Source organism: Odocoileus virginianus, chromosome 21, assembly GCF_023699985.2.
Source record: "Odocoileus virginianus isolate 20LAN1187 ecotype Illinois chromosome 21, Ovbor_1.2, whole genome shotgun sequence".
In the NCBI taxonomy this organism is placed as follows: Eukaryota; Metazoa; Chordata; class Mammalia; order Artiodactyla; family Cervidae; genus Odocoileus; species Odocoileus virginianus.
The window spans coordinates 13,044,402-13,053,891 of NC_069694.1; the positions used below are offsets into that span (position 1 = coordinate 13,044,402).

At 40.2% G+C, this 9,490-nt stretch overlaps 1 long non-coding RNA gene across 1 annotated transcript; it reads left to right on the plus strand.

The window, feature by feature from the left end:
• The first annotated feature begins 2,916 nt into the window (after window positions 1–2,916).
• LOC139030209 (uncharacterized) lies at window positions 2,917–6,723 on the plus strand. The gene is made up of 2 exons (XR_011482492.1): window positions 2,917–2,994; window positions 5,637–6,723. It is a non-coding gene; the product is annotated as an uncharacterized lncRNA (long non-coding RNA).
• The last annotated feature ends 2,767 nt before the right edge of the window (window positions 6,724–9,490 follow it).

Below are 9,490 nucleotides of genomic sequence, written 5' to 3' on the forward strand. Positions count from 1 at the left end.
TCCTGAAAACTAAGCTCCACTCCAAGCAGGCTGAGGACACCAGAGATCAGAACCATCACTACTATTAAAAAAAAAAAAAATCAGTCTTGGGGAGCAAAAAATGCGCTTAAACCCAAACAAGCTTTCAAATAAATTATGTTCTGTAAAATAGAAATCTTATTTTGTATTAAGCTGGAAGATGGTCATTGACTATACAAGAGATGTTTTAATTAAATGAATGTAGTCTTTTTTAAAGCATTATTACCAGAAGAAGCCTTTGATTAGGTTATTTTAACCTAAAGAGATTTCTATAATAATGTAATTTCTTCAGTCATTTCTAATTGTCATAGATATTATCATTCCTATCATTTATATTAATTAAACTTATTTAGTTATCTAATTTCTCCTTTTTATTTTTCAAAATATTATCTTGATTTCAGGGAATATTTTGACATACAACTTTGCTTTAAGCCATCATTGTTGGCAGTAAGATGATCAGGAAAATTAAGATAGCAGTCCACTGTCACCATCATGTTGGTTTTAATTTCTCATTTATCTTTTTAATATTGCAAATGGAATTAATATTATCATTTACTTAATCAACTACTGCACCTTACTCTTAATTTTTATTCAGTTCAGTTCAGTTCAGATAAGTGACTCAGTCGTGTCCGACTCTTTGTGACCCCATGAATCGCAGCACTCCAGGCCTCCCTGTCCATCACCAACTCCCGGAGTTTACTTAAGTGCATCGAGTTGGTGATGCCATCCAGCCATCTCATCCTCTGTTGTCCACTTCTCCTCCTGCCCCAATCCTTCCCAGCATCAGGGTCTTTTCCAATGAGTCAACTCTTCGCATGAGGTGGCCAAAGTATTGGAGTTTCAGCTTCAGCATCAGTCCTTCCAATGAACACCCAGGACTTGATCTGCTTTAGGATGGACTGATTGGATCTCCTTGCAGCCCAAGGGACTCTCAAGAGTCTTCTCCAATACCACAGTTCAAGAGCATCAATTCTTCTGCACTCAGCTTTCTTCACAGTCCAACTCTCACATCCATGACTACTGGAAAAACCATAGCCTTGACTAGACGGACTTTTGTTGGCAAAGTAATGTCTCTGCTTTTTAATATACTATCTAGGTTGGTCATAACTTTCCTTCCAAGGAGTAAGTGTCTTTTAATTTATTACCATTAGTACTAGAAGCAAGTATTTGAAACTTTCTGAAAAAGAGAACCATGATTTTTACTTTAAAAAATGTCTTTTTATGACTTATTTTTGTTTTTCCTGAGCACTTAAAACTTTCATAACAGTTCAGTTGCTCACTCATGTCTGACTCTTTGAGACCCCATGGACTGCAGCATGCCAGGCTTCCCTGTCCATCACCAACTCCTGGGGCTTGCTCAAACTCATGTCCATTGAGTCAGTGATGCCATCCAACTGTCTCATCCTCTGTTGTTCACTTCTCCTCTTGCCTTTAATTTTTCTCAGCATCAAGGTCTTTTCCACAGATTCAGTTCTTCATATCAGGTGGCCAAAGTATTGGAATTTCAGCTTCAGCATCAGTCCTTCCAGTGAATATTCAGGACTGATTTCCTTTAGGATTAACTGGTTTGATCTCCTTGCTGCCCAAGGGACTCTCAAGAGTCTTCTCCAAAACCTCTGTTCAAAAGCATCAGTTCTTCAGCGTCAACTTTCTTTATAGTCCAACTCTCACATTCATACATAACTACTGGAAAAATTATAGCTTTGACTAGATGGACCTTTGTTGACAAAGTAATGTATCTGCTTTTTAATATGCTGTCTAGGTTGGTCATAGCTTTTCTTCTAAGGAGCAAATAGCTTTAAATTTCATGGCTGCAGTCACCATCTGCAGTGATTTTGGAGCCCCCCCAAATAAAGTCTGTCACTGTTTCCATTGTTTTCCCATCTATTTGCCATGAAGTGATGGGACCACATGCCATTATCTTTGCTTTTTGAATATTGAGTTTTAAGCGAGCTTTATCACTCTCCTCTTTCACTTTCATCAAGAGGCTTTTTAGTTCGTCTTCGCTTTCTGTCATCAGGTAGGTGTCATCTACATATCTGGGGTTATTGATATTTCTTCCGGTGATCTTGATTCCAGCTGTGCTTCAATAGCCCTAAATTTTGTATCATGTACTCTGCATATAAGTTAAATAAGCAGGGTGACAGTATACACTCCTTTCCAGATTTCGAACCTGTCTGTTGTTCCGTGTCTGGTTCTAACTGTTGTTTCATGACCTGCATACAGATTTCTCACGAGACAGGTCAAGTTGTCTGGTGTTCCAGTCTCTTGAAGAATTTCCCACAGTTTGTCGTGATATACACACTCAAAGGCTTTGTTGTAATCAACAAAGCAGAAGTCTATGTTTTTCTGGAGTTCTCTTGCTTTTTTGATGATCCAACGTGCGGGGAGCCAGCCTGACTGCTCAGGCTCCTTCTTGGCTCTGAGAGAGATCAAGAGATCCCTCTCTGTCCCGCCACCCCTGATTTATTAAAGCACAGGTTGGCCTTTCTCACCTCCATCAAGGAAATTGCTGTAGCGATCTTTCACCTGTTCACCTGTTGCTGATAAACTCGTCATGATTGAAGCCTGTTTTCTATCCAGTTAATGTTCTATTGATTTCAGTTGGGTGCTAGGGTGATGCTTTACTGATCTTAAGTGGAGGAATTTAAAACACCTGTGCCTGTAGCTCTGCACATATGCAAACCTTTGATCTATTAGCAACTCCTGTTAGCATATATATAGGTGTGGTATTCTTCAATAAAGTTGGCAGAGTCAGACGCAAGCTGACTCTGTCCCTCTCAACCCCCATCTTTCTAAGTCTGTCTAAGTCTGTCTAAGTCTTATTTTTCTCAGGTACTCTGGTAATTGCGTTCTCGACCAGTTCGTTTGCCGGCAGGCTCCGGCAAGAGTGGCGCCCGAACAGGGACACGAGCGGATCCCGGACTACAGCCACCCAAAAACAAGTAATCCCGCGGGCAGCGTTTAAAGTTGCAGGTGTTGTGGGTGGAGAGGGTATAGTTGAGAGTAAAAATCATGGGTCAAAGTAGTAGTAAACAGTTCTTTGTTTCTACGTTAAAAATGATGTTAACTGCTCTAAAGTTTATAACTCCTAAAAATCTGCAACCTACCTCCGGGACAGTTGAACATATTTGCAATTTCCCGGAAGACCCAAAATCTAGTAAAAAGGAGGCTGTTGCTTTAACATCTGACTCAGAGTCTGAACTCTCTCATGAGGATCAAGGAGAACTAGATGAGTACAATAGAGAGAATTGGGATGCTTTTACTGTTACAAAAGGGAAGGACAAAGCATCCCCCTTTTTGGAACTTAAAGAAATGTTAACATCTATATCACAGAGAGTGGAGCAATTAGAGTTACTGTTTCCTTCGGGTCCCAAGCCGCAGCACTTCAATACACCGTCTGTTGTGGCAGGATTGGATCCCATTCCAATTCCTCCTATGCCTCCTCCTTTGGTTGAGGCTCCCTTAATACCTACAGCTCCTGTATATTAAATTTGAAAAACCTGTCCTTTCCCCACTTCAAATGGCTGTTAAACATGCTAGAGACCAAGGAGAAAGCCTTGAGGGATATTCCATGATTTTTCCAGTTTTTGAAGACGCTAACCGCTGCAGGCATTATGAGCCTGTTCCATTTAAACAGTTAAAGGAGCTTAAGCAGGCTTGTGCCCAGTATGGACCCACGGCACCTTTTACATTAGCTATAATTGAGAGCCTCGGAGCCCAATATCTGCCACCCAACGATTGGAAAGCTATTACACGCGCCTGCCTTTCTGGAGGCGATTATTTGCTCTGGCGCTCCGAGTATGGAGAAGTTTGTGGTCTTATTGAAGATCGTAATCGCCGTAATGGGTTACAAATTAATTTTGACATGCTAATGGGAGAAGGAGTCTTTAGGGCTCTTGATGCACAACTAAATTATCCAGAACAAGCTTACCTTCAGATTAGTGAAGCTGCATTAAAAGCCTGGAAGAAACTTCCCGTTTCTAATAGAAAGACTGAAGATCTTTCGAAAATTCGGCAAGGGCCTGACGAGCCTTATCAGGATTTTGTTGCTCGTCTATTAGATGCAATATCTAAGATTATAGGAGATGAAGAGGCAGGTCTTATTTTAACAAAACAGATGGCCTATGAGAATGCAAATGCTGCGTGCCAAGCCGCTCTGCGACCTTACAGGAAAAAGGGAAATTTAACAGATTATGTTAGAATTTGTGCTGATATTGGCCCTTCTTACCTTCAAGGGCTTTCTATGGCCGCAGCTATTCAAGGAAAGTCTATTAAAGAGGTTTTGTACCAACAAGCAAGGAATAAGGGAAATATAAAAAGAAGCGGGCCACCAGGAAGCTGTTTTTCATGTGGACAAATGGGACATCGTATGGCTCAATGCCCAAAAAGGAACAATAACCCTGATTCGGCAAAAAATCCTAATGTCTGCCCTAGATGTAAAAAGGGAAAACATTGGGCCAGAGACTGTCGTTCTAAGACTGACATAGAAGGTAAACCTCTGCCTCCTGTCTCGGGAAACTGGGTGAGGGGCCAGCCCCAGGCCCCGAAACAGTGTTATGGGGCACTCAAAGCCGAGTCACAACCAAACCTGATCGACTTGGTATCGAAAACCTCTACCGAGCCACCCCAGGCAGCGCAGGATTGGACTTGTGCGCTGCCGCCCACACAGTATTAACCCCAGATATGGGGATGCAAGCCATTCCTACAGGGGTATTTGGACCACTACCAAAAGGAACAGTTGGATTAATCATTGGCAGGAGCAGTTGGACCATGAAGGGATTGTCCATTTCCCCTGGCGTGATTGATGCCGACTATACTGGGGAAATTAAAATTATGGCTTGTGCCCCCCTTAACATTATTAGTATACCTATTGATCAAAGAATTGCCCAATTAATTTTATTACCCCTTCATGTGGAAGGAAAGATTGCCTCACAGAGAGAAAGGAAGGCTGGTGGTTTTGGTTCCTCTGATGTTTATTGGGTTCAATCTATTTCGGCTCAAAGACCAAAATTAGAGCTCATTATTGAAGGAAAAAGATTCTCTGGAATTTTGGACACTGGTGCAGATGTGTCAGTTATAGCTGAGGAACATTGGCCACAGCATTGGCCGAAGCAAGAAGCTTGTTCTACTCTGAGGGGCATAGGTCAATCTCAAAACCCACGACAGAGTAGCGGCCTCCTTCACTGGAATGATTTAGAAGGACACGAGGGCGATTTCCAACCTTTTATTCTGCCTCATCTCCCTGTTAATCTTTGGGGAAGAGATGTTATGCAACAAATGGGTGTATATATGTTTGCTCCAAATCAAGTCATCTCAGATATGATGATGAATCAAGGTCTGCTTCCACAGCAGGGACTAGGAAAGAGTAATCAAGGAATTACTTGCCCTATTGTATCCACTCCTCGCCCCACCAGAGCAAGCCTAGGGTGTTTTTGACGGGGACCTCTGATTTTCCTGTAACTCATGCAGATCCAATCAGTTGGAAAACTGATGAACCTGTCTGGGTAGATTAGTGGCCCCTGACTAAAGAGACAACCCTCATGGACTACAATTCATGGCATGGTCCGGATCCAGTATTAATTTGGGGGAGGGGTTATGTATGTGTTTTTCCACAGGATGCCAAAACACCGCGCTGGCTCCTGGAAAGGCTGGTACGCCAGATGGAGAAGATCACTGAACCAGCAAATGAGTCGGCTGTCTCTACAGCAGAGAAATGCATTCCCGACAGCTCAGCAGATGCATGAGTTCATCTTACAAGCAAGAAGGATGGCCGCTGACACTGCTCAACCTCGATCTGCTCTGGCCTATATTGTTCTTACATTAGCATGTGCAGTAATTAATCAAGCTTTCCCCCAGTGCTCTTGATAGATTTGAAGGTGATTATTATCAAGTTTGGGATGAATATTTCTGGACGACCCCTGAAAAAGGACAGCTACTGACCCCTGCCGACATTTGCTGGGAGCAAAAGACTCATATACCAACATTTGAAGGCTGAACACTCCCAGGAAACCTGATGAAACATATGGGACTATTGCCTACCCAAAAATGTAAGACTGTAATGGATGCCAACAAGTCCGTTAAATGGCCAGGGACAAATTGAAAAAATAGTCCTAGTATAAGATGCGTAGCCCCAAATAACACTTGATGGATTTGTGAATACAACCTTTGGTTCTTGCATTTGTCAATGCCTGTCTGAAATGATATATAAAAGATTGTTGATGTTTTCCCATTTGCAAACGCAGCCATTTCCTTTGAGGGAGATATAAAGGCCATTAGTCAAAAGAAAAGGGGGAGATGCGGGGAGCCAGCCTGACTGCTCAGGCTCCTTCTTGGCTCTGAGAGAGATCAAGAGATCCCTCTCTGTCCCGCCACCCCTGATTTATTAAAGCACAGGTTGGCCTTTCTCACCTCCATCAAGGAAATTGCTGTAGCGATCTTTCACCTGTTCACCTGTTGCTGATAAACTCGTCATGATTGAAGCCTGTTTTCTATCCAGTTAATGTTCTATTGATTTAAGTTGGGTGCTAGGGTGATGCTTTACTGATCTTAAGTGGAGGAATTTAAAACACCTGTGCCTGTAGCTCTGCACATATGCAAACCTTTGATCTATTAGCAACTCCTGTTAGCATATATATAGGTGTGGTATTCTTCAATAAAGTTGGCAGAGTCAGACGCAAGCAGACTCTGTCCCTCTCAACCCCATTCTTTTCTAGTCTTTTCTTTCCTAGTCCTTTCTTTTATTTCTCAGGTATTTCGGCGATTGCGCCCGTGACCGGTTCGTTTGCCGGCAGGCTCCGGCACCAACGGATGTTGGCAATTTGATCTCTGATTCCTCTGTCTTTTCTAAATCCAGCTTTAGCATCTGGAATTTCATGGTTCATGTACTTTTGAAGCCAAGCTTTGAGAATTTTCAGCATTACTTGGCTAGTGTGTGAGACCAGTACATTTGTATGGTACTTTGAGCATTCTTTGGCTTTGCCTTTCTTTGGGATTGGAATGAAAACTGACTTTTCCCAGTCCTGTGGCCACTGCTGAGTTTTCAAGATTTGCTGGCATATTGAGTGCAACACTTTCATAGCATCATCTTTTAGGATTTGAAATAGCTCAGCCGGAATTCTATCACCTTCACTAGCTTTGTTTGTAGTGATGCATCCTAAGGCCCACTTGACTTCACATTCCTGGATGTGTGGCTCTAGGTGAGTGATCACACCATCATGGTTATCTGGGTCATGAAGGTCTTTTTTGTATAGTTCTTCTGTGTTTTCTTGCCACCTCTTCTTAATATCTTCTGCTTCTGTTAGGTCCATACCATTTCTGTCCTTTATTATACCCATCTTTGCATGAAAAGTTCCCTTGGTATCTCTTTTCTTGAAGGGATCTCTAGTCTTTCCCATTCTATTGTTTTCCTCTATTTCTTTGTTTTGATCAATGAGGAAGGCTTTCTTATCTCTCCATACTATTCTTTGGAATTCTGCATTCAAATGGGTATATTTTTCCTTTTCTCCTTTGTCTTTAGCTTCTCTTCTTTTCCCAGATATTTGTAAGGCCTCCTCAGACAACCATTTTGCCTTTTGTTTTCTTAGGGATGGTCTTGATCACTGCCTTCTGTACAATGTCATGAACCTCTGTTCGTAGTTCTTCGGGCAGTCTGTCAGATCTAATCACTTGAATCTTAAAACTTTACCTAGATGTGAAAATGGAAAGAACATTTGAGGTATTTATAGGAATAATTTTTACCATACACGCATACACCACAAAATTAGGGATATTATATGTTTAGGGAAATAATATGTTTACTTCATGGATTGTTAGGGGGTAAAGAGGGTGATAAGTGTTTTGAGCGTTTCTAACTTCAAGGTTTATATCTATTTGAAAATCTTTACAACAAACCTGTAAACTGGATATTATCATCTGTCTCTTGTAGGTACAGAAATAAAGGATCAAAGAAATAAAGTAAATTGCCAACGCCCTTTAATTATGATAGAAATAGCTAGTATTTAAATTTGTGTTTATCTGATTATGTGATCTGTTCTCTAGGTGAAAAAAAAAAAAAGTGAAACAGCCAAATAAGAAAGTAAAATTGTAAAATTATGTGGAAAAAGGAGATCTTGTTCAATTGTATAATTTATTGTGTATATAAGAAATAGATTAGTTGATTTTTTTTAATTCCAGAACACTTAGTTTTATATGTAGCAATGTGCTTTATTAGCATTTTATTGTAGAAAATTATTTTGTGCTTTGTTGTTTTTTGCTGATGTTGTTACATAAGTGCATTCATGAGTTGTAAATGGATGAAAAGACAATTTATTGCATATTCTCACTGTTACTGTAAATTGTCGAGATTTTTTTTTTTTTCTTAAGATGCAGACTCCTTAATTCCAGAGTTAAAAGAACAGATTTTATGTTGATCTAACAGCGTGTGGTAGGCCCACTTTGAACAAAATCTCTGTGTAGTCTTTTTATTTTAAATTTTTTCAGGTGCTTAGAGAGATAAGGTAAGAGTAGAAGAAAAATGGGAAGTTAGTTGAAGATTGGAAGGAACTGGTGGATCTCCAGAGATTGGAAAAGAGGTCAGTAGAAACACTGTTGAGTGGTAGAAACATGAACTGTGCTTGAAGGCAGGACGTGGGGAGATGGAAAAATCTCTTAAGTGATTATCTCTGGTATAGCCTTTGACTCTGGAAAAACTTTTAAGTCCTTATAACTGAGTTTGACTCCCAAATTTTAGTGAGTCGTGTGGAATTAATCTTGTAGGAAGATCCATTCTTTGAATAACCAAAACCCTGGGCTCTTTCCCTGGTTTCTTCACCCTGTTAGTTCCAAGGTTCTGGTACAACTGAAGGAAGGGAGAAAAAGCATTTGGCATAGCTCAGATAAATTTCTTGCCAACTTTAGTAAGTGATTTTTTTAATATAATTTAATTTGCTGTTTTTAAAAATATATAAATACCACATTTATCACATTGTTAACATACTATTATAAGAGGCTTAGGCACAAAACAGCACAGCATTTATTGAATAATTTCCTATAAAAGCATGTAGGGTAGCAACATAAGAAGAGCAACTACAATGATATAAATTGAAATTGAGTCATTATTCAAAATGAAAATAAGTCAAACAATTTCAAGTACTTGACAAACAAATTAACTGCTTCCATTGGAGTCTGATAAGGCAAAAAGTTTGGTACAACTACTAGAAGGATAATAGCCCCATGAACCAGGGAAATGTGCTGCAGATTTTACATAGCCTACTCAGTATCATTATATGGAAGATAATAAGCAGTACTATGGTAAATGTGAGTCCCATTTGCTAAAACCTTTTTTTACATGGTAGTGTTGCCAGTTTCCTGTAAGATCATTTTCTAACATAAATTTATGTTCCTCTAAGGTAAATGTGCCCTTTCCCATTTCACAGAGGGAGACATATTAAAGAAATCCCCACCTTTCCATTACTCTTATTAATTACAATGT